Genomic DNA, 27,011 nt, shown 5'->3' with positions numbered 1-27,011 from the left:
AGAGAGAGAGAGAGAGAAATCTGTGAATCTTACGTTTTAACATGACAGAATCATCCCACCCTTGAAAAAGTAATTTCACTGAGACTGAGTGGCTGACTTTGCAAAATATGACGTGACACAACCCCCTACATTCCCTGCAATTTACCACCACTCTGCCAAGACTCGCTGCCATTACAGCTCTGCTGGAAACTCTGCCTCTCTACTCACATTTCACACTCATGGAAAGAAACAAAAACTATTTGCAGGCAATGATTTTCAGGGCGAAAATGCGGAAAAGCTTTCTAAGTCTGTGCAGAAATGTACCCTTTCTTGTTAAAAACAAAGTTGTATAGACTTAAACTTATGAGGTCTTCACTGATTAGCAGTCTCTTAACTCTAAAGCTAGTTTTTCTTCATTGCCTTTAGAGGTAAGGAAGCACTTTTACACATTTTACACATATTACTTTATTTATTATGACGATTACTCAGCGAGGACAGTCAAGATTATAAACTGGAGTTAAAAGATGTGGACATGTTGGCTTTTGAGTTGAATAAAGAATCATTAGTTGTTCTTTTTAAAACATTAAACTAACTGAAGCATGAATATGCCAATAGAAACAAATCAATTATATTTTTTAAAATTTCTTTGTTGTTTTTACTGTTATCCTTTGTGAGATGATTGGCTTTAAATATTAAACCCTTAAAAGTGTAACATTTTAACTATGTGATCAAATGTTTCCCTGCAACCGTTCACATTCTGAAACACTCTGCACAGGAGCTGCAGCAGCTGTTTCAATGCACCAGAATTTACTTAAGCAAACATTTCCCTGTCTGGTGCCACTGAGAAATTTACTTAAGTAAACATTTTTGCACCCGTGCTTCTTATGAACCTCTCCTGGTATAATCTAATATGAAAAACAGTATAAAAAAGTGATATAGTTTAGTAAAACGTAAGCACTTTCATTGTAACCTACAGAAAAGGCAGACGACATCTCATTTTTTGCTTTCTTGGTCCTTTCCCTGCAGCCAAACCAGGGTTTTCTACCTCTTTCTCCAGGTAGGTTTTCTTGTTTCTAGCATTTCCTTTAAAATGCTATATTTAGTTTCACATACTACTCTTGTAGGAGACCCAAAATGCAGTACACAGGAGATAGAGGTTGCAAACAAAAAGTGAGCTTTATTGCTGGTAGCAAGTCCAAGAAAAACTCCAAATGAGAGGAGAAACAGAATCCAAAAAACACAAGGAAGCAGAAATAATGTTGGGTCAACACAAGAATCAAACATTTAAAACTAACCTGTATTCCTCATAACTGGGATCTAGATTCCAGACTGTTGCCACAGATGCTCTGGCAAATGAAGGTGCAATGCTAGAGCAGGGAGGATCCCAACCTTACTGCTGCAGTTTACCTTTAGCACCAGCAGGATTCTTAAAGTAAGCTAAGGGCAGCTCTTAGTTATATTTTATGCAGCCTTTGAGTACTACAAGGAAAGAATGCACCACTGTACATTTCATTAATTTCACATCATACTATGACAATGCATTGCTGAATGAAACCAGGAGAGCATTTCTATTTACTTTCATTTCATGTTGCTCCAGCTGTTATAGCTCATCAAATCTTCTTCAGCTAACTCACTATTGGCTAAAATGACTCATTAGAAAGATGAAACATGTTTGATGCGTGTGGATTTTCCCATGTGGCCAACTACATTTGCACTCCAGTCATCAAAACTTTAGCATTGATTCACAAACACACACACACACAAACCAGTGAATTACTTTAATTGCTTTGTCATTGTTGTTTAATTTAGTGATAAAGGACACTAGTGCCCCAGTGAGGGTAGTCATTCTCCCTCATATCTAATATGTTGCCAATACACGCCTGTGTGGCTGCTTTTGAGAGTATGTTGACTTTTGTATAGCTGAAACATCTTATCATGTGTGTCTCCATCACATTCCATGGTGATCATGCGTGTTTATATGTGTGGATTCACTTTATAAGTATGTAAGGAGAAGATGGTTGTTGAGAAAGTGTATTTGTTTTTTTTTTTGTGATGGGTTGATGTAGATCAGAGTGGAATAACGAGATTAGCTGTGTGTTGATAATCCTCTTGTCAAAGTCCATCCCCTCACACTAACACATGCGCACGTACTACCATTTTATTACCGTCTCCTTTCATGATGTCTTCTCTTATCAGCCATGTTGCTTCTAGTTGTCGTGTTCAGCCTCATCTTTCACAGTTTATGCTGATACACTTGCTTTGCTGCAGCAGACTTAAAGTCAGAATTTACATGTTAAAAAAACAATAAGTCTGATTTGTCTCAGGCAGGTTGTTGTTTACTCTAATAGGCTTAAACATTTCAAAGTTTCAGACTCATACTCTCCCACATGCCTCTCAGAAATTCCCAGTTTTACATACATATCACCCAATGTTTAATTCTCACCCTGCAGGAATAAGAGACACGTGTTTAAAATAAATAGTAAAAGCTGTCTGCTTCCCCTGAAATGTCTTTTCTTACGAGTTAAAAATAATTCCCCTCCATGGTCTTAAGATGCATTAATTTTAATATGAATGGAGTGTCAGGTACATAGTGTTAATATTCATTTTCTGTACAAATAAAGAGATGGTTTCATGTGCTAGCACTCACTCAATGGAAAATCAATGTAAGCGTGAATGTAATCAAGGACAAAAAACGAATAACATCGTGGATTTGAGCCAAGAGTCTGCATTGGAAATCTTCCACCGCAGTTGAAAGGTTCCTTCCACAACACTTTAAATCCACTTTCTTAGCAAGCGGTTATTGGATCATTTTTTCTGCCAACATTTAAAGAAACTATAATATTACTGTTTTGTAAGTCGGTGATTCTGCTGATGATTAACGATGAGCGTTGTGGTCAAGACAAGTCTATTAAAGGCTCTTGGTTCCCTTCAGAGTCAGTATGGCCCTTTTACATCTGGGTCTGGTTTACAGCATAATCAGTAACTGAGCTGCAGTGTCATGCATGTGAAATGAAAAGAAAACAGTGCGTTTAGTCAAATTTGGTCAAAAATATGAGTGTTTGAAGCATAAAGAGTATACAGTTCTCCAGCAGAGAAGTGGATTATGCCATATGACTGGCTTTAAAACTGTCTCCACCATGAAAGCTGGAATCCACTCTAACCACTGTGAATGGATCCCAGCCCTCAGCTTCACAGAAATACAGAAAACTACAAAGTTTTCACAGCACGTCTTTCACTGTCAAATGAGACATTGAGATCTATTTCTGGCATTTTGCCTTTATTGGATAGAGACAGTGAGAGAGAGAGACAGACAGACAGAAGGGAGGGAGAGGTGGGGGGCGTTCAGCAAATGGCCCAGGAACTCTCTGCAGCAGACTACAAAGTGAGCTAAGGAGGAACCCTAAATAACACATTTTTAAGGAAAGCATCATTTTAATAAGCCATCCTTGAATTGTTCTGGCATTCAATAAAGTATAAAAAATATGTTTAGTTTTTTCCAACCCATCTTGTTTTTCTTCTAACTTCATACCACCAGTGTTAAAGATGTACCTTCTTCACTAGATTAATTCTTTCTCCTTTTCTTATTTTACACCCCCGATTTTTTGAGACATGCTCAGATTCAGGAAACAATCAGAAATGAACATTTCTGTCTATGTCAGTGTGTTTGCTATTGCCAACTTGCTTAAATCCTTTAATGCACAGGGTCACTTTTCCAACAGTGTTTCAGGTTGCAAACACACAGTCATTTAAATGTCAGCAAAGGGGTTTACTTTTTCAGTTTAGACAGATATATTTCATGTTTATACCGTTTTATCTGCACACAAATCACTGGAACTTATCATAGAGTCACACCTACTCAGCTCAAATTAGTCTGCGTAGTAATCACAGTAATCACGTTGTGGCACCCATTTCCTTCTCTCCAGCCCTGGCCTCAGCAGCTGAATGACAACATTTTCCAAGAGAGAGATATTCCGCCTTCCCGTGTTGGAAATTCATCCAGCAAGGCTGAGAGTCTTGAGATTACTATTTGGGTGCATGTTGACTACTCAGAGTACAAATAAGGATAAAGAATATACAGCTCTGAACTAAACCTGTAACCCAGGTGCTTTATGTTTCTGTGGCATAAAGCGAAACAGATACACTTTTAGAGCATTTTGTGGAACCATGGGACAGTACCTCCACCACTAAATGCAGCAGCATGTCTTTATATGACTCAAGATTTTTGCACAATAATGTAGACCCCTTTAAAGTCTTGTGAGCCTGCACAAACTATCTGGTCATTTTTGTGGGAATAACAATTTTAGATTTTCATCAGTGTTGTAAAGCTGAACTTTGCAACACTGCAGTAAACTATGGCAAACAACACCATCTTCCATAGTTACATAAAAGCCATTTCATAAATGATCATGTCCTAAATAATCAAAAATATGTGATTTAGTTAGTTGGTGATTATTACATCCTTTGTACTTTCAGTTCAGGCATTGCATGTCTTTAAAAGGTTATCTTCAGGCAGAGAACTGTTGTGGTGTCGAGTGATTGACAGAAAGCAAAAAGTGGCTTAATGAATGTGTGGATGGGAAAAACTCTCAGCAGAAACCTGCATGTTTACTATGATGGTTTACTTAACTCCAGAACTTGTCTTTTAATATTAAACAACAGCAGATGGCTTCTGAAGGGAGGAAAACAAGCATCGATATCTCCCGCTATGCCGAATGTGTGCAGGCACCGAGAGGAACAACGCAGAGGCAAAGGGGAAAACTACAAGTCTGGCACAAATAGTGAGTATTAAAACGGTGCGATATTCATTCTGGAGAGAAAGTCCTCGGTGTTCACGGTGTGACATTCTCACACTCTGCTGTTTGTGTTTTAAAGCAGTCGACAGAAAAAGGCAAGGTTTCAATCAAGAAACACGCTGGTCTGATGGAGCGAAAGCGAGTCATGCGAAACCACATGTTTTAAATGTTAGTTAATGTTATTTAGCTGTAATTTGAGGTGTGTTTCATTTCCTGAAGCTGTCACTCCTTCTCCAATGACCTCACTCTTAGAGTGCGCTTGCATTTGAGGCCCTGTTCGAACATGAGGCTTAAGTGGCCCCAGAGACCCCGACACCATGTAATCACACACACGCACACACATATGTACCCTGAAATTTAATGATCATGTGAACCGCATTGAAAATGTATGTGTGTTGCACTGTGTGAATGTGTGTGCAGACTAAACACTGACCGACATTGCTATTTTTACTGATTAGAGGTTGTTCATAACGAGACCTATTAACATCAGACCTTAAAACACATGCACGCACCAAAACTTCAGATTCAGTCGGCAAAAGGCAGAGCAAGAACATACCCGCTGGCCAAAGCAAGTGCTTGTAAATGTCACGGTTGAAAAGGTAAGTGACTTTTTTTTACATTACATTTTTTACTTGAGTTTTTTTTCCACTTGGTTGTTTTTAAATACAAATTGAGCGAAAACGTTTACCTTCGCAAACATATTCAGACACTTTATCTGGTCTTCTCTGATTGTTCGCCTTTTGAACTAATATGCAGGCATACATATATAATACTTTCTATCCTACAGTGGTGTTTTGTGTTTCAGTTGTGAGCACAGCTGGACAGCGGTGGCTGTGTGACAGTGATGTTTAGTGGAAAAGTGAGCTGAAAGTGGTAGTGTGTGCTCGGGTGTGGAAGAATGTGTTTTTCATGTACTTGTCATGTTTATATGCCTTCCACAGATAGGCATATGTATTTAGGAAGGCATCTGTGTCATTTTTCATTTATCTCTATTTCCTTTCATCGACCCTTTTCCTCCTTAATGCTTTGCATTCATTATTAGGTGCATTCTCTTTGTTACTATTTCTTTCTTTTTAATCTCGTATATCTTATTGGCATAGATGATGGCCAAAAATGAGTAATATAATTTTTAGATATATACGACTACAGTGGCGATTCATGTTATTAAGGAGAAGAACCTTTTCTAGAGTTACCATTTTATACTGCTGCTGTCAACATCTAGAGAGAGGAGAAGGGTCAGAAACGGGATAAAGCGCTTGGGATTTTTGCATTTGATGAATTTGCTGTCACCCTCTCTATCTGAACAAATAAGCCTTTATTATCCAAAGAAAACTGTGCATCTTCAAAATATAAACTGAGGAACTGAGTACATGTGCTGACAAAACATCACAGTTTTTTTTAAAGGTGTTAAAATCCTAGGAGCTGACATGTTAGTATTTGGTGTGAACGTTAAACCAGGAAATTGAAAAGGGCAATTTATCGAATTCAGAAAAGAGTCAGGAGCAAGGGAGCAGTCAGTGTACAACAACAATCCAAAATCAGGACAAGCAGGTAATCAAAACAAAAAGAGTCATTAGCAATCAGGAAGACAAGCAAAACCAAAGATAAATGTCAAGCTGGAAAATGTGTGCATGCTAAGTGGAGGGTGAGGGGCAGGTGTGAAGGCAGGTCATGATCAGGTGTCCACTACATGGTTGGATCCACGATTACACAATTACATACATGATATATTACATATTAGATACACGATTAAAAGCTGCACAGCATGCACTGCAGTAGTTTAGCAAGGTTCACCTTTGCATGTGGGGCTCACCATTTTCAGGAAAAGAATGTAAAAATCATGTAAAGAGACAATGGCAACTGAAGCGGTGTGTGTGATACCAGCTGTCTAGTGTACTCTGTGTCACAGCTTTACATAACTGCACCAGCAACATTATTTTTTTTTCTCACCGTGCCATGTCTATGTATATATATGAGCAGAGAAAAAAAACTCAGGTGAAGGCAAGTGCTTTGTACATATATTGGTCAACAAACAATTGGCTGTAATGTAAAACCCATTTTTATTTCCACCCCGAACCAATGTTTGTGTTGTCTGCCCATAATCTGGGCAGACAACACAAATGCAGGAACTGCCTTTTTCAGCTAAGAAACATCTCCAAACTGCGAACTTTTTTGTCTAAATCTGAGTTAGACATGATTATCCATGCTTTTATTTCTTCTCGCTTAGATTACTGCAACAGTCTTTTTCTCCGTTTGAGCAAAAAGAATCTTGACTGTCTCCAGTTAGTCCAGTATGCTGCGGCAAGGCTTTTAACAAAGACACGAAAAAGAGAGCACATTACACCAGTTTTACGATCATTACACTGGCTTCCAGTACATTTTAGAATTCATTTTAAAATCTTAGTCCTGACTCTTAAAGCTTTGAATCATGATGCTCCTATCTATATTTCTGATCTTTTAGAACCTCACACTCCCTCTTGCAGCCTGAGATCATCTAATCAAAGGCTGTTGGTAGTCCCACGAACACGTTTTAAGACCAGAGGTGATAGATCTTTTAGAGCGGTGGCCCCCAGGTTCTGGAATTCTCTCCATCTTCACGTTGCCTGGATTGTATTTATTCTTTTAAACATCATCTTAAGACTCATTTATTTAGATTAGCTTTTGATTAGATTTGGCTTGTTTGATTGTGTTGGTTTTTGTTTATTTGTTTTATATTATTGTGAAGCACTTAGTGGTTTTTATCTTGTGAAGAGTGCTGTATAAATCAATATATACTGTTTATACTGTATAGTCTGAGCCTAGCATTATACACACTGCAAAATTATTCTAAATATTTGTGCTGGTACAGTTCATCTAACATGCAAGTAGCCTCACCTAAAGTTAAAGCTAAAAGAAGACCTTACAAAGTGAATCATATTCTTAAACATCACAAGTGCAAAGAAGGAAGAACAAGCCAAAATGTCTCACTCAAGCCTCACGTCTCAAATTGCAGGCATCAGAGAGGACAAGAGCACACCCAGCTACAACGGCTGACTCTGGGCCCTTCTCTAAAAACAAAATTTTTGAACTTTATTTCAACAAACGGGTTAAACAGATTCAGATTTAAATTAAAACATATGCAGTAAGTTTCCTTATTTCGATGTAATAGTAATAACATGCATAAGGACAAATGTTCTCACTTTTTAAAACCATTTGGTTGCCATCAGGAGAAGAAGCTTCCAGCAATGTTAAGTTAGGGCTTTAATCTGTCATCTTCCCTTTGAACCAGTGCACCAACCCTTCAATGTGGCACACTTTACAGACTCAAACCTGGAAACTGTTAAAGATGTTCTTGACAGTGCTTTATGATTGATCTGATAACCACATACATACAATCACAAAGTGGGCAGCAGCCTTGAAAAATTCAAATTATGCCAACAATCTAGATCCTCTTAATGATGCTAATGTCATTATTTCCATGGAAGATTAATGAGAGCTATTTATGGCTCATTAATCATATCGAGAAGGACTACAGATTAAACTGTTAATCACACATCAAATACAACTGCTGCCCCCTGGGCAATAACTAAATCCCCCTGGGCGTGTGTGTGTGTGTGTACATGTATTACCACTGAAGTTCACCAAATATCTCCACCTGCTGCTATTGTGTCCTTCTGTCTTACTTTTATTTATTTATTTATTTATTTATTTAGTTAGTTATTTTTGTCTGTCTTCTCATTGTGGCTGACTGATCTTCTGTGTCTTATTAGCCTGCAGTAAAGAGTCACTAGCCCAGAGGAACTGGGCCACGGTGCTGAAATCCAATCGTTCCACTGAATTCGCTTTCCCAGAAATAGTGACTTGGTGAACTCGTTGCTTGGCCTTTGCATGCTAAATGAATACTGCCCTCTGTCCTCGGTGCTCCTCTTTGCTCTGGTAGCTCTGTTTTATTTGTCACTAACTATCATTTATCTGACTGAGCAGCATGTCTGCATTTTTCTGCCTGTTTTACATCCAGGCATTTTTATAATGTTGTATCCAGAAACAACAATAATTGCTTTTTTGGTTGTGCATTGTTGGCTGAGCTGTTCATGTGGGGACAAATGACCACCAAACCAAAACGTATTTATCAGTATTTTTGGGTGACAGGCACCCCTTCTCCATGAACAGGCAGATCAAAGCTGTTGTGGTGCCATGAAGGAAATCAATATAATTTACATTGATATGGATACTAGGAGGTCAGAAAAGGTGTTATCATCCAATCTGACCTATTCAAAATGTAGAATCAGTGATCAGATTAGAAAGTAAACCAAGAGATCTCTTGCAGTCATGTGAAAAAGTGCAATGAAAACCATCATCATTTTATTTTAGCAAGCTTTCTAACATGTGGTTTACATTATAGTACACAGTTTTACTTTAATCACTAACCAAATCGTGAGTGAAAAGAAAACTATGGAGATGAAACTTAAATCCAAAAACTGGATTCAAGCTCAAGTCTCCTGGGTGAAAGTCATCAGATTCACTTAATTGTGAAACTCGGTTCTCAAAAAAGACTTCCAGACATCAGCACGCATTCCCGTAGAGGTGCTCAGATAGAAACCTCCAGTCCAACAATGAAGCAACTTTTACAAAAATACAACTGAGCACAACAAGGCTCTGTATTGTAAAATGCCATGCTTATTGTGTAATACACACTTTGGGCTTAAACAAATTTAAAAGCTGGAGTTTTCCTTTAACTTTAAAATCTTTTCACTTATAGTTTTAACAATCCTTCATCTTTGGATGATGAAAAACAGTATGCAGGTCTCACTATACTTGCAGCACTTTATTATAATCCCATTCCTGTGTTTCTTTTTTGTGATGGGTGGGGGTGAGGAAGAGGATTTTATGTAGACATTAGAACTGGCTTAACAATATAACAATCAATTTTCTGTTGTTGTGGGGAAAATGCAGCTTAAGCTGCAATCATAGGAGCAGTAGTGGACGATAGATGGGGTGAGGGGGCATCTGGACTGCAAATCCAGAGAAAGATAAAAAGAGACAGAAAGGGATTTCCCATCCCTTTCTACAGAATCTGGGTGTTCCTAATAACAAGCTTAGACCACCCCCCTTCACTTTTCCACTCCTTCTTTTGGATATGAGGGGAGATCATCCCACTGCGCTTTAAACACACACTCTGCTCAGATTAAAACACACACGCACACCAGATGCTGTTGTTGCCTGGGGTAAAGCCGATGTCAGCCACCCCCTCTTTCTCATGTGCTTATGAGTGGATGTGATTGTTTCATACCTGAAGGCTTTTCCTGACCTTTTCATGATGGTAGTGACTGAGAATAATGACACTCCGCACACTTTTTGAATAATTGGAGTAACAGGATAAAGATTCTGTGGTCCCTGTACCACGTCCCAGTGGTACAGGGAACAAAGGTGTAAAAACTTTTATACACTTTCTGCATATGAACCATAAATAGCTCTCATTAATCTTCCAAGTCTCCTGCCACACTCAAATTGTGTGAAGCTGTATGTTGGCACAAGAGGAAAAAATTAAGAATACCAATATGCTCACCATGTAAATGCTCCAAAATTTGAGCTGATATAATACATTCAACATCTCGATTCCCTACAAAATCTGCACTAAAAACAAAAGTACATCAATGACCAGTGGCAATTTCATTAGTTTGCAAGTAAACTGAATTGACTAAACAGGAGGTTATAAAATGCCGAGAGCAGGTTTTTGATCACCGAGCACCAACTTAGTGTGCTAGTATTTGACTTAAGGCTACAAAAGAAAAATGCAAATACCAACCTTTTTTTTTTCAATTTAATGTTTGTAATCTATCCGAAGATGAAGATTTATGTCTATAATTATATCTTTTGTGCTGGTTTATATTTTTTAACCATGGGGTGTGAATCAGTGAATGAGGTGTGTTGTATAAAGCACTTTGAGTCTTCAGGAGAGTAGAAAAGTGCTTTACCATTTACCATTAGTGAACCGACATTAGGAGGATTTAATCTGCAAAGATGGCGAGAACAGAGTTGAAATTGAAATGCAATATGCATGACACAAACTGTGGATGAATGCACCATATCAGTCCTTGTTGTGTGTGAGTTGTGCAAAATGTTATCAAAGGCCATCTCTGGCTTGGAGAGCACATTTTGAGAAACCTATAGGTTTAGAGGTGACTCAACCTGGTACTTTATTTTCATGAAGAGAGTAGCTGTAAATGCCTTTTATAACAGAGTAATAATAAACAACCATAATAATAACAGGAATATTTTACTTGTGTACACTAAAGTTTCAACTGCATGCCAGTGAAAATCCAAACTCTTTCCAGTTGGCATCATCAGCACGTTTTACATGAACTTTTGATCTGGAGTCCAACAAATCACTACAAGCACACATGAGCATGAGAAAACCTTTCACCTCTCACGCCTCCATCTGGTCGCAGCCTTTGGACACAGACTGCATCGTGCCTGCTTCGGCAGCGCTGTGAACGGAGTGTGCAGTCGTCTTAACGGCCCTCTGCTGTTGGTGATGGGACTCTAGGGTTGTTATTGTGCTGCTGTTTTTAATCACACACATGTTGTGAGGAGGAGGAAGCATTGCTCACCCTGAACTTTGCTGACTGCTTTTAAACTGTGTGGAACTGGGACATTTCTTGGAACTTAGTTTCTATCTCAGATTTTACAGTCCCTGCTCTGCATGAGCCAAACCTTTGATTATGTTATTATTGTGCAAGATTCTGAAAACTTTCCACTTTACTTTCATTTTAGATTAAACCCCTCAGGCTAGTTTCCTGACCAAAAATACAAACATGAAACTAATGCTAACTAAGCTTTGGTATGTCTATTTCAAGCTGAATTGCATTGCTGTGTATATACGTACTTATTTTTTTTTACACACCAAAACCCCCAAGAGGGATTGTCATGACTGCATAAATGCAAAGCCTTTATAAAGTAAAATGCATTAACTCAGAACCGAAAGAAACAGAAATAGAGGTGAGGATTTGTGTAAATGGGGTGGGACAGAAAGAGGATTTGAAAGTTGGGCTTGAAAGCTGTCACTGCTAAACTCTCAGAGAATCTGTTTGGGACTGAATGTCCACATAATGGAGTTTCAGTACTGGATTTGCTCTCCAGCATTTGTACTATACAAAAAGCAAGGCAAAGTTTGTACTCAAAGTACCCAATTTGGTCACCAGTTTTAAATCTTTACCTGGTTACAGCACTCAGGTCCAATGGCTCTATGGCACCTTACCTTTTTCCTGAACAATTAATTTTGGGAGCTGTTGAAAAAGCTGATGATGTCCCTAACTATTGATTCTAATCAGGAAACAACCTCAACATGGAAGTGCAGTAATTTTTTATACAAGAAAAAAGCCACAGCTAAAGAGCAAATAACATAACTAAGCTGCAACTTAATTTTTTAACCTATTTATAGGTTTATGGGTGCATTATTTGGATAGGTAACCATGTTGACTGGCAGATAGATGCCTACATAGGCAGCTGTAGCTGTCTGAGATGTCTGCTTGCCTTCACTTTATGTAAATTCAAGTCATAGAATTGGACTGTGTTTGTGCTGTTTGAATTTTTATCTGAAAAATAAAATGGTTTACTGTGTAGTAACTCACAGTCCAATAAGTCTGTGCTTCTTACAGTGTCATTTAGCATTTATTAGCCGGTATTTGTGTCTTAGCAAATAATTTTAGCCAATAATAACTTTCACCAGTGGATACACTTATCTTAGCAACATTAGTAGCTTAAATTTAAGCCAAAAATCTTTGCATTTCATCAAAGGATAGCCACTTCTGGCTTTAGAAAACCAAGATGACAACTGCTATACTCCTATAATAGAGAGTGAATGATGTTGCAGTGCAAGGGTACCTCCTTCTTTTATATATAGTTTGCAATTTGAATAACTTAAAATGATTATTTTTCTTAAACAAACAAGTGGTAGTAGTTGAAAATTAAGGAATCATTTTCAATTCAGACTGTGAGTCTGGACCAAAGTGATGGCTGGTCACATTTGCTAGAATCACTAAAATAAACATTAGAGCCTAAATATACTAGAAGAGGCATATTAGACTTTTTTCTGTCTTATGGATATGAAAGAAATGATTTTCACCCAAGAGACTGAACTGCAATACTATTTTAAAAAGGTAAACTTATTGGACTTTGCTTTCTCCATTACACTAGTCTCCCTCTGTTATCACTTCTTCTCCTGTATTTGATTCTCTATTTATTATAAACTGATTTATGGGTGAAATTGAAAGGTCAATATTTTATGATGTTCACTAAACAAGAAAACAAGAAAACTACTAACACTGGGAAACTACCATATCCAGACAGGAAAGCGTGACAAAAAGTAGACAGAAAGTATGTAAGATAAGAAATTAGCTTTTTATTCAGGCACTTAAAAAAAAAACTTTAACTTGAGTTGTGTTTTAGCAGCTTATCTCTTTTATAGTAATTTTCTTTAATCACAGAATAATTAAACAACTGAAGAACATCCTGGTAATTTATTAAAAGGTAAATGTTTTTCTTTATCTATATCTACTTCACACTAACCAGCAGAAGCCAAAAAGCATTAATTCCAGTGGTGTCCACACTAAAAAACAGCGAAAATATAGGCAAACGCAATGAATTAGTGATCTGAACTCAAACGATGTACACTGCAAATACTAGACATTGCATACACAGAAAGAAAGTATGCATTATGTTATACATTAGACTAAAGAAAATAATTTAGACTTATAGATAGACTCATAAAGTTTTATCTGCAGCCAGAAAAGTGTGATACTACCTAAACTTAATAGTAAGACTCGAGATGTGCAATAAAGCAATGACATGATTGACAGTTAGGCTTTCTCCCTGTCCTCCACTTTCCTCCCACATTGTTATGATAAATGGAGATTCTATATAGTTTATGTGGATATGTATGTCTACCTTTTAGGCCTGTGATGGACTACTGTCTGGGATCTACTCAGCCTCTTGCATCATGTCTGTTGGGATATACATTCCAGTGTGCTAATTATACTTCATAAACCTGAAATAATTATTCTGTTCATCTAATTTTAACTATTTGTTACACAATTTCATCAAACTACATTCCCCACACCCCAACTACAATTTAAACCACTTTATTCTTCCGGGTTCCAATGGTTACCAAGCAGACAGATTCTCCTTTCTAAGGCTCTGGCATAGACCTTCCTGGGAAGACTGTAAAATGTGATACCCCTTAATTCTAAGCACATTCCTCTGGCCCCCATTCTTAAAAAGGGGAGTCACCACCCCAGTTTGCATTGCTGACTTCCATGTGATGTTTCATAAGGCATGTCAGCCAAGGCAGCCTAACAATCAAAGCCTTGAGAAACTTGGGGTGAATCTCATGCACCTCTTATGATGGGCGAGCCATTCCCTTTGTTCCCAGACTCTGTTCTGTCTGTGGAAGGTATTAGGATTGAGGAGGTCGTCTAGTTATTCCTTCCATTGTCCAACTATGTCCTGTATTGAAGTCAGCAGCATTCCATTCCCACTGCATGCAGTGTCAGCAAGAAGCTGCTTCCCCCTCCTGAGTAGTGTGAGTTTTGTCAGAATCACTTAAAAGCTGACTGAATGCCTTGCTCTAAGGAATTACCAACTTCTTCCAGACCCAAGCTTGAGGCATTGATAGACCTGTGCTCCACAGGCCCAGAGTGTTGGAGTCGACTGGACAATTCAACGTCATTCCCATGTTCACACACATTTCACATTGTCACAGCTCAGAGAAGAACAGGCAGTCACTGGCAGTTTTGGGAAGGTTACTTTTAAAATGTATTCCACTACAGATTACAGAATACATGCCCCAAAATGTATTTTGTAACATATTCCGTTACGTTACTCAATAAGAGTAACGTATTCGGAATACTTTGGATTACCTATCATATTATCATGCTTTTTACAACTACATGAATGTACTATTGCTGTGTGAATTATTACTATTACTGAAGGATACCTGCCATACCAATACCAACTAGATTTAAATATCAATATAAAATGAGTAACAGTAGGGTGGACATTAGGTAAGGCTGCACTTTTTGCAGCGATCTCGTATTGAAAACTATTCCACGCGTATAGAAAACAGGTCCGCGGCTCCGAAGTCCGAACCGTAGTAAAGGGACCTCTGGCTAATACGTCGGGTTCGTGTCGGGCTCGTAGCCAAAAACTAGCTTTACTTTGTTGTCTGGGTCAACTTTGCTAGCGAGAGACAGAGAGAGGCGTTGAAAGGCTGCTACAACGGAACTTATTGTTTCGGAGGAAAACATGAACACAGCGTACAGTCGAGTCTTCATAGCGTACTTACAACTGGGCTCGTCAGATATTCTTTTTGGCTGCAGTGGTTATTATTATATTTACATGCTTCCATCTCCCGCTTCTGGTCAGTGACATCTCTTACTTTTCGACTCTCCTTTCTCTCCCTCCTCGCGCTCACAGACACATAACGGGTATGGCAGTCCATTCTCCCTGCAGCACGGACTACACTGCCCATGAGGCTACATTCTTTGGGACTATGCCTGTAACACTCATATTAAATAATTTTTGTGAATACTTTTTGAAAAATATTTCTTCACATCATTATGTGGGCCGCAAGTAGGGGTGACATGGGCCGCGGGATTGAGACACAGGCATTAGAGCCTCTTAATGCGTGTTTTGCTTGGGGTGTGGAAACCAAAAATAGAGAGGGCATAGCTGAACATATGATACAGGAAAATACCGCCGTGTAAGCCCTTTATTTCAGCAAAGTAACTGTATTCTGAATACCACCTTTTTAAACGGTAACTGTAACGGAATACAGTTACTCGTATTTTGTATTTTAAATACGTAACGGCGGTACATGTATTCCGTTACTCCCCAACACTGGTCACTGGTTAGCTAGTTCTTGAATCACAATGGCAACTTCAAGTGCTGCTAGAACAGGAGAGTTAATTTCAATTGTTTATTTACAACAACATCCACTTTTAAGGCAGTCAGTCAAAGAAAAGAAAACATTTAATTAATTAATTATTTATTCAGTAGCGATTCAGAAGAACACCTTCTCCAGCATGCTATATGACAAGCAGAACTGGATAACTGGATGTCCGGTGAGGAGTGCCTTCTTTTACTGAAACATTGTACTGAAACATTGTGGACCACCACTGCTTGTTCAGTCTTCTGCCACAAATCATCAACAGTAACTTGCAGGAGAGTAAATGTCCTCAACGTGATGTTACCAGTGTGAAATGCTTTGGGCCGAGGAATTTTTCTACTGTGTGGGGTCACACTGACTTCCTACTATTGAAACAGTAGCAGCATGCAACACACACACATGCAGAGAGCACTGTGAAATGCCGTAACCTCTGTCTTCCTGTTGAGTTGATGGAAACTTCTGACCAGTGCAGCTGGATAACTACTTTACGTCACTTTAAGTTCACTGTAAAAACTCAACTCGATGCAGCCACACCTTGGGAATATTTTAAGAACTCCTCCGCAATTTCCTCTACTGCCACTTTTGAGGGTTGAAGATAAAAATTAAAATGAAAACAGTAAATTAGCAGCTAACCATGGTCATCAAAACAATCTCTTATATAGCGGCTTGTCTTGAGATCAGTGCAAATCAAAGTGCTACAGAGAAGACTAATGCTAACAACATAAGAAGACAGAGCAAATTAAATAAAAATCTAATAAAAAGACAAAAATAAATTAAAATATATTGCAATTTAAAGCTCACATAGACTAAAATTTGTAGCAATAATAGCAATAAAAACGAAATACAGCAAAATAAAGGAGTTTAAAATAGAAACCAGTTAACATTAATGTGAAAAATAAAGTAATACTGGATAAAATTAATTAAAATTGTCAACTCAATTAGGACCCCCCCCCCCCCCCAGGCAAACAAACAAACAAAAAACTTTACAACTTTGATACAATGCACTGGTAAATGAGAAAAGTCAGTAATGTCTATAAGAATATATTATCAAAAGTAAAGCTGAAGAGAAAGGTTCTAATTTTTAACACTATCAGATGTGACCAGGATGAAGCCATTGTGAATTTTAAGTATTTATGATATATCCTATAATGCTGTTCTTACAATCTTATTAGTATATTTTGATATGGTTTTTGTATCACAGCCAAGTTTTATAAAAGATTTCTACAATTTAAGCAGCATGTTGTTAATTTTGTTCATTATGTTTTTATTAGAGGTTCAGCCAAGTGTCTTCAAAGATACTTTTAGTACAAAACAACAAATCAGAGGAGCACTTGAAAGAAGTGAAGGGTTGTTGCTATGGAAACCACCAGCAGGAAGGACTGGGGAGACCTGATTAAGGACTGGCTAGATCAGATTAAGTATTGTTTCTATTATCTCACTTGGCTCACCCACATGCACAAGTGGACACGCGCTCATACGTGCGTCCGCGCATTACACACACACACACACGCCATACATGTTCACACTGAAACACAAACAAATACACACAAACACATCACTCTGTGGGACTGGTTTTCCAGATGTGAGCAAGGAGGAAATCCTTTTATGGAAATGACTTTTGATATGAGCCTCAGTTCCCTAAATGGGAATCTAGATTCAACTGTAGTCAATATAGCCAGCCAGCTGACTGGTTTGTTACGGTAAATGTCGTAACATTTTACTCAGTCTGAAAAGTATTTGAGGTTTTTTTTTTTTTTTTTTTTTTTTTACCTCTGTGACTAACTTCCTTTTGTATACAGTGCAACAATAACATGACCTCACTTCAAAGAGCAAAGTGTAATTAGAAGAAGATAAGGTTTGAGCTGAGGCCTCTTGGTGTTTTTATCAGTTAGCAGAAGAGGAAGTTTGTTTGTTCATTTATTCATCACTGTCATAAATAATAGTGTTTTTAAAAAACACAACAGAATTTGTAAAAAAAATGCTGCGTGTATCTATTGTTTTCCAAAAGTAACTGATAGCGTTTTTAAGAGTTTACCTTTCTTTGTCTGTAGGTCACCAGACTGGCCATGTTCTTAGGAAATATGATTTACTAAGGAGCAGTAAAACTGCTAAACAACGTGGTCTCAACACTTTGAAATCACACATGAGATATCTTATATTCTTAAGGTGCCATAAAAGATATTGGACATGTTCCATGTCCCAGGTATAAACCTTTATTTTATTTTATTTTATTTTATTTTACAATGACAATAGTAGTTTGAGCCTCCCATATTAAAGGTCTTGAAGTATGCTCAATCATACAGGTAAGGTCTGAGAAAACTGATTCTGTTCATCTGGATGTTATATTCGAAATGCAACATCCAGATGAACAGAATCAGTTTTCTGGGATTCCCACATCAGTTTTGACTAATGCCAAATATATTTTTAAAAAAATTCAATAAAATGCGGTAAGCTGAGGTAGTTCAGGCGTCTCACTATAATGCTTCCTGGATGGTTTTTTGGTGACGTGTTTTGGGCATGTCTACCTGGGAGGAGACCCCTGGGGAATCCCAGGACTCTCTTCCGGATGCTGGAGAGATTATGTACTTTGGCTGTCTAGGGAACGCCTTGTTATTCCCCCAGAAGAGCTGGATCCAGTGGACAGGGAGCAGAAGCTCTAGGAATGTCTGCTTACACTGCTGCCCCTGCCAGTATTAGTATAACTGATAGAACAATTAATTTTGCTTGGATATAATTTAACGATGGATAAGTTAAAAATGATTGATTCACAGCATTGATTTGTCCAGATCCATGTTGTTCTCCTATAAGACTCATTTAACTGTTGCAAGAACATCTGCTAAACACAGCTCAGATATAACACTCATTAAATCACAACGCACACTGCTCTCTTTCTAGCAGGATTCTTCATTGGAAAGATCTGTAGATTAGTGAAAAGTGGATTTTTATTATAGTTGCGTTGGAATTAGGCAAAACAGAAACTATTGTCCTTCAGAAGGGAGAGGCTAGGCCATCTGTGTGAGCTGATGTAATGCCTTGAGTGAAAATTAGCTCGAACTTGGTGCCATTACCTTTAGATTTGGGGAAACCTATAGCATCAGAGAAATTTGTAGAATAAAGCTTTGTAGCCTTGGTTTATTTATTTTTTAAATAGCCAATTTTAAAAGCTAAACCTGGATCGTTTCCTTACCTTAACCACAAACTGTTTGTGTCTATCCCTAACTAAATGTGAACAGTGAGCGAAAGTGAAACTTTAAATTGGGCCCAAAAAAGCCTCAAAATACAATCTCCCATCTACATGCTGCCCACCTTATAATGTGACCTGTTTAACTGAAAATTGCTTATAACTGTGGGCAAAAACAAAAAATGATTTATTTTTATTTCTGAGGAACTTTCAAAGGAAGAAGTGACTGGTCATATACATCAACATTACAGAAATATGGACTTGAGAAACAATAATCAACAACTAGATGGCCTGATTAGTTCCCCTGGGCTCTGAGGGCAACAGCAGTTTTTTTTTTCTTTTTCTCCAAACAGTCCTCGCCACAGGGGCTCTAAACCTGCATGTAGCCCAAACCTACTCAAACCTGATTAGTCAAGCTCAAAGTGTAAAATACCTTTGCCTAGGGAGTCTGTATATGCACACACAGTTGTGGTCAGAAGTTTACACACACTCGTCATGGTCATAAATGTCATGGTACTTTTTGGTTTTATATAAATCCTTTGAACTTTTGTTTTTCAAAGGTGGAATGATTGTAGGGTATACATCTTTAATGATTGATAAAACAAAACAAAAAAAGAATTGCACGCACAAATTTGAGTTTATTTGGGATTTTTTTTTTGGTTAAGCCTAGTTCAAACTAGGCTCATATATACATATACACCCCCACCAATATATGTTTAAATGTCTTTTAACAAGTTGCAACTTGTTAGCCTACACCTACGTTCCTAAACCTACGACCACCTGTGTGGATTAGAGAAAAGAAAAAATAAATTTAAATCTGTTGTTCTGTACAACGTCGCCATCTTGGAAAAAAAGAATGGATCAAAGAAATGCCCAAAATTATAATGGCAATTTCTAATTTATACATTTTTCAACAAAAAGTGGTTAGTTACAGCCACAGGAAGAGCACTACATTTAAAGCACTGCCTAGTTGAGTGTAATGTTTCAGTCTTTCTTATCGTCCCTTGTTGATTTATGTGGATCAAACATTGCACCAAATATTTTTTGCTTTTTGCAAAAGAAATGGTTTTTTTTTTTCCTGTATTTTTTTCCTAACCCCCTCTTTTCTCCAATTGTCTTTGACATGGATTTTTGTCCTGGTGGCATATTGAGCTTGTGTGTGTTCTTGCATATCTTGGTGTATTTGGCAGGAGGCTACAAGGGCAGTGAGAGCAGGAGTGGGGTTCTATGATGAAATTCAGTGGCAATTTGAAGTCTCCAATCATTGAACCATGTGAGAAAAAGAGGCAAAGGGGAAAGCGAGAGAGGTGGAAAGACAGAAATAGGTGGGAAGAGACAAAGAGAATGAAGAAGGTTTAGAGGAAACAGGAAAGAGGTGAATAGAGCCTAAGTAAAGAGAGGGAAAAGGTAGAGAGAGAAAGACAATTAATGGCTTCATCACACACATTTAACTGAGAGACGACATGAAAGCGTTGCCTCAGTCTGTTTATTATACAAAAACAGTGTGTGTGTGTGTGTGTGTTTGTGTCTTTGATTGCACAGTTGCATCTCTTGCAATTTTGTGTGTGCGCGTGTGTTTTTGTGTCTGTCAGTCTGTGTAATTACTCTCATTCCTTTCCACACACTATAGCTGGAGGTTTTGCCAAGTTGACATTCAAGCTCTTGTGATAAACAACTCAGTCAGATTTGTTTGGCTTGCTTGGTGCTCTGTGTGCTTCTAGGGAGGGCATTTGAATCGCATTCAGTGGGGGGAAACATAGCGATATGGAAGAAAAATATCAAGAAAAGGCATGAAGGAGGCAGTTGTAGAGTCTGGGCACTAGTTAGCACCGTTTGGCAAGGAGTGATGAGAGGTTGCATCATCAGAGAGAGAGAGGGAGAGAGAGAGGGAGGGAGATCACCTACTGGAAGCATCAAAGCATTTTAACCTTGATGCTCTCTGTATCACAGCTGGATGGCTGGATGTCAAAGAAAATCACACAGTCTGGTGACCTTGAAAACAAAATCATTTGCATTTTTACCTTTTAACACATTTAGCGGAGGTTTAGATCCAGACAGACATACAGTAATCCCAATAGTACAGCATTGCTCCCGTGGTACTGCAATATTGCTATGCCTGTGGCAAAATGATTAAAAAGAATAAATAAATAAGGATGCCTGTGAAGCAAAGACGGAAACACACGAAAGCTTCATGAATATATAAGAATGCTACTTATTATGTGGCAAATATACTGTGGATGTTTAATACTAAGCAAAGGCAACCAAAATATACCTTCGTCATATAGATCTTTTTTTTTCTCTTTAAATAGCATGAGACATGCAGAATGTCTCTAAAGATGCTTCATTTTCAAACCAAAATGCAAGAGGAATACAAAAAGGAAGCGTGCAGAGCATGTTTATTTCTCCCTTTCTGCCTCAGGCAGTTTAAACTGAACACATTTTCTTTTGCACTGTGAGTTCATTTGAATTCAGTCATTTGAAAAGATAAAGTCTTTCTCTGTCACTTTTTTTTTCTTTTAAAAGCAGGAGCTCATTCTTTTCACCTTGTTTGCTGAGCGCTACCCAAAATTCAAACAAAGCAGAATAAAACACATGCCAGTTTCACGGTTCTGCATTTTAATACTCTATGCAGCAGTGTGAGTTGGTTGTCTATTGCCTCATTTCAGAAGTTGAGCATCACTCCGTTTGCCTGTAAACAAAGTGTTGATATGTGCTGCTCACTGGTGCAGTTGTAAGATTTTGCAAGTTCCAAGTGAAGGATTTTCAAATACCTTTGATTAAAATAATGCACAGGCAGAATTGTGGTATGGAAAAGCAGCTATGGTGTAGTTGACTGCTATCTCACACTGTTGTTATGACTGGTTATTTCAAAAGCTGACTACAGTTCCAGTGAACTCTCAGCCTTTCTGTCACAATGAGGCGGAAAGGCTGAGAGCTGAGACAATGAGACATTGTTTTCATCTGAAATATCGCTCGTTTTTCATGCGGATGTTGTGGCTCTGTAAGCTAATGCTGAGACTGTAGAGCAAGAAGACAGAAAACATTTTAGAAAAATATTAAATAGTAATAATTTTTTAAAATGTAATACTGATAGCAGATTCTGTTACAGCTCGGTAAAAAAGTGGTAATAGTAGGGTAACAAGGCACAAACAAGAATGTAATAACATGGTAAATACTACTCAATTACCAAAGTAATGACTACTTAATAGCCAAGAAATATCAACAGTTGAGTAATATTACACCAATATTACCCCCAAACTGGGGATAATAATGTGGAAATAAAGACATTCACATGAGACAAAACCAATTGCTGATAGTAGTGTAATACTTAGGTAGCAATATGATAACCTGCTAGAAATAAGAAAGTAATGTCTGTGAGCTTGAATTTTCACATTTTTAAAAGTTTTCACTGTAATAACCTCATAATTAATAGGTAATATTGGCTCATGTCATATTTGAACAGTATTACTATATTACAATGCTTGAATGAATCCTACACTAGGTTCCCAGCATTCTGCTTTGCTTAAAAGCAATAATTTAAATATTATGTTCTGGATTAATAAATGAAAACATCTATGGTAGTTTTGTCTAATAAGCTCTAGTTCTCTATTCATATTTACAATAATAATGGTCAACTTATTTCAAGACAACCTTACTTTTATTCAGTCTGAGTTTTTATTTCTTTATTGAAGAACTAAGCTAAAATTTGATGCTAAGGCACTGTTAGATACTCTAATGTGAGCTAATAGTATGTAGCTTAAGTTAATAACAACAAGACAATATAACTTACCTTGCAGTACAGCCGTAGCTAGCATGTGGATTTGATTCCAGATATTTGTGTTATAATCGACTGGTTTATACAAGCATGGATCTATGAGTTAAGCCAAAAAGGGGGCAAAAGGAGGCTAAAGTTAACAGGTGTCGCCCCACTTCTTCTTTGTCTTTATCCAGTGATAAAACAGAAAGTGCAAACTCCCAGCATTCTGCCACCTCCTGGCAGGTGGCTCTTTCCCGCAGTGCCTAGTGTTGAAGGGGACAGTTTAAAGTGACCAACACTCACAACTATAAGGAAAGCATAAATTATTAAACTAATTAATTACATTTCATAAAAATCCATAATAAACCAAAATAACTGCTGTACATTTTCTTTCTTTATTTTTACTGCAATGGAAGCAGAGTGAATGGGGGAAACTATTGTCTGATCACCACATTATTAGGTTCTTGTTTCTCTCTTGTTTCCCTACTATTACCACTTTATTACTGAGCTGTAATAGAAAGTACTGCTGTAATACTTTACCTTGTTTGTCATTTAAAGTGAGAATGTGTTCCACAAGGTAGTGTGGGTGGTCCAGTAGTGTGAAGGTTAAACACAGTTCTTTCACTCTGCTCATCACAGCTGGTCAATGTGTTAAATTTAAAAAATTGGGTTTGCATTTATACTTACATGCTGATTAGTCTGCATTGCACTCTCACCACTAGTGAAACTGAGCTGATCACATTGGACATGGTGTTAATAAATATTGAATAAAAAAGTACTTTTACTGGAATGCAAGAAAGAGAGAGAGAAAATGTCTGAACCTCATGAAAATTATAAAATATACATAGACAGGAATCATGCATTACATTAGCATTGTGAGAACGCTAGTTACAAATACGTTCGGTTAAACTCTACTTCACAGAAAAATTATGCGAATGCTAATCAGTATAGCTTTTTTAATTCAGTTCAGTTCAGTTCAATGAATTTTATTCATATAAAATTAAGGCACTTTATATTTTGGGTTAAAGACCCTACAATAACAGAAGGACAAATAATAGTTAGACTTGCCCCTTTGAGATAGCACTTGGTGACATTGGGAAGAAAAAACTCTCAACAGAAAGAAACCTGCTGCAGAACCAGGCTCAGGGAGGGGCTGTCTGCCATCACTGGTTAGGGGTGAGGGGAGAACAGTGTCCCCACATACACAGACAACATATGATTACCAAGTGGACCTATTGTTCACTCACCAGCCACTTTGTATATCTTCCTAGTATTGGGTTGGACCTAGTTGGAAATATTCCTAAGAGACTTTGGCCCATATTGACATGATAGCATCACACAGTTACTGCAGATTTATTGGCCTCACATCCATGATGCAAATCTCCCGGTCCACCATATCCGAAAGGTGCTATTTATGATTGAAATCTGGTGACTGTGAAGGTGAGTTGAATCGAGTAAATTTATTTTCATGCTCACAAAAACAGTTTTAGGTGATTGTGAAAAGGCATGTAACAATGGTGGAAACAGCATGGACATGGTCAACAACAATACTCAGGCAGGCTGTGGAGTACAACCAATGTTTGGTTTGTAGCGAGAAGCTGAAAGTGTGGCAAGAAATTATCCCCCACACCTTTACACCACCACAGCAGCCTAAATTAATGATACAAAGCAGGATGGCTCTATTCTCTCTTGTTGGTTACACCAAGTTTTGTTGCAGCAGAAATCAAAACTAATCAATTCAACATTTTTCCAATCTTCTACTGTATTATCTACTCTGGTAAACCGAAGTGAATTATACTCTTAGTATCCTGTTTTTGATTCAGTGTGTTGTGTGCTCTGAGATGTTCTTCCGCACATTTTAGTTCCCATTGCCCATTTTCCTCTGACCTGTGACGTGAACAAGGGCATGTTTATCCACAGAACTGCTGCTAACTGGATATTATCTCTTTTTAGGACCATTCGCTGTAAACCCTCGAGATGATTGTGTGGGAAAATTGCAGTAAATCAGTAGTTTCTGAAATACTCAGAGCAGCTTGTCTGGCACCAATAATCATGCCACATTCAAAGTCACTTAAATCACCTCCCTTCCCCATTCTGATGTTCACTTTGAGCTTCAGTAGGTTGTCTTGATCAGGGTTAAAGAAGCTAGGAACACTAAACATATGAAGGCTAATTTACATCAGGGCTCTGCTTGAAAAAACTGACACAGATGTAACTCTGTCTGTGAAGCTGACAAAACCTAAAAAAGACAATTCAATTCAATTCTCTTCAACAGTAAAGACTACTTAATAGTTTAATGAAGGTCAATAATGAAGAAACCAACAAAAGCTAAAAATTTTAAACCTGCTCTTCCAATGTCTTTTTTTTATATCCTGTTTCTCTGTGGATATGCAATAATGTAAGTGTTAGTTTCTATATTTTGAAGGGGTATCTTTCCATGCTTGCATCTGTCTACCTACATGTGAGTTGGTACAAGTATGTCTATCTGGTTCTACCACTGTCCATGTTTGTGTATGCTCTATATGTGAGCCTATTCAGTCCTGCTGTTTTCAACAGTTTGATGTGAATGAGAAGTGACTGTGTTAAAAGCATTAACATTTTCAAACCCCGAATCACTAATCAGGATGTTGTTGGGGAGGAGAGGCATTCGGCAGAATGCTGCATTATTTAGCATCCACTAGTTAGCATCCTCAAAGAAGAAGCTCACTCAAACACATGCAAAAACACACACGCACACACACACACACACACACACACACACACACACGTAAATGTGTTTTTTCACACTTTTTGATGTATGAAATACTGAAATGGGAGCTAGGCAGAGCACATTAAACCACACAATCGCAAAATCTCTCAATAATGAGGAAGAAACACATACACAGATTTCTTTTCACAATGTGCAAATGCATACACACATTTTCTCTCACTCAGATCTCAGATATACATGCAGAGACATCCTCAGACATCTCGTCATTGATTCAGCCTCTGATAGGTTTCGGCCACAGAGTGGAGGGGGTGATGAAAGACAGCAGCAATAAGAGACAGACAGGTGGGAGAGAGAAGGAGAGATGGGGGAGTAAAACAAGAGGAGGCAGAAGGGAGGAAAGTCTGTTTGGGAGAAATTTGTAGGTCATTATCTCTGGATTTTAATGGGGATGTTGCATATAAATCCTTTGTGTGTGCATCTGTGTGTGTGTGGGTGTAAGAAAGTGAGTCCTGTATCCTTTAGCGCTTCTTTATTCTTTTCACCTCCCTTTCTCCCTTCTTCACCTCCACATTTTCTCCCTATAGTTCTACACTAGAGACTGTCTTTCAAAACACCAGAAAAAAAGACAAGTAGTATTTTCTGGTGTCATGAGGAAACTGTACTACTAAATATATTATGAGATCAACTGGAAGAAAATATTTCTAAGCTTGGTCATTTTTCTGCTTTAAAATACCCCAAATAACATGGATTCTTTTATATTAATCTCTTTGGATAACATGAAAAGTACATAGTCATTGAACTAAAGTAACACCCTGGTTTGAGGCCAGTTGCTGTCATGTTTCCAGTTTTCCAATTTTGTTTTTTTAAGCAGCTGAAGCACAGCAGCACCTATTATCAGTGAATCATTTTGCATCAGTACTTTGTTAGGTCAAGGATGTTACGCTACTCTTTTACTCTCAGAAACATTTTTAACAAACAGCTTAACAAATAACTGGCTAAGTCACACAGTCAAATACCAACAATGCTATTCATTTTTTGGAGATGTGATTCAGGCCACCCAGTGAAAGTAGCGTTGGGACTGTGGATTTTGAGGTATTATATGGTGCTTCTTTTTTTATGCTTTGTTTGTTTGCTCTGTTTGTTTTATTGTTTCCCATTTTTATATTTATTGCTGTTTTCTTTATATTCTTGGCAGTTGGATCGGTGGGGTGGAAGGTTCAAATGCCACTATAGGAACTTTATTTAAAATTAAATATATTCTGTGTCTATTTGGTGTAACGAACTTTAGTTTAACGAGTCTTAAAAAATCTAAGATTAAACATGTTTCTTTGTGTAGCTTTTATTTCCTTTAATGTGTGTTCTGTTTTGCTGGATGCCTCCTTTATGTCATCGTGTTGTCAGTTATCTGTCCCCCTGTTTTGTTATCCTTGATTGGTTTCAGGCGTTTCTGTTACCCATGATTACCTTCAGTGTGTCTTTGTGTAGATATTGCTTTTGTGAGATCACCTTTTTGTTTCCCTAGTTTGACCTGTTTGTCTCGGTGTTCTTGTTTAGAATTTTTCTTCATCTTTTCTTTGTTTTTTGAGCGTTTTCCTTCAGCCTAAATAAAAGGCTACTTTTACTTTATCTTATCAGCCTCTGATTTTGGATTTGGATCTTTTCAACCA

The 27,011-nt window shown here is 37.8% G+C and overlaps 1 protein-coding gene across 2 annotated transcripts in view; it reads left to right on the top strand.

Moving 5' to 3' along the window:
• Positions 1–4,738: 4,738 nt before the first annotated feature.
• The window catches only part of cdh5 (cadherin 5), a 68,320-nt gene continuing 46,047 nt past the window's right edge, over positions 4,739–27,011 (top strand). Inside the window, exon 1 of one of the 2 annotated variants that reach the window (XM_042220915.1) lies at positions 4,739–4,757. The gene's annotated coding sequence lies outside the window, so the exon portion shown is untranslated. Of the gene's footprint in view, positions 4,758–5,271; positions 5,372–27,011 lie in introns of those variants that run through there. The other variant, XM_042220914.1, reaches the window with a different exon arrangement.

This window comes from Haplochromis burtoni, unplaced genomic scaffold, assembly GCF_018398535.1.
Source record: "Haplochromis burtoni strain Fernald_Lab_line unplaced genomic scaffold, NCSU_Asbu1 Contig_57, whole genome shotgun sequence".
Lineage (NCBI taxonomy): Eukaryota > Metazoa > Chordata > Actinopteri > Cichliformes > Cichlidae > Haplochromis > Haplochromis burtoni.
This window is presented reverse-complemented; position numbering and strand designations above follow the sequence as displayed.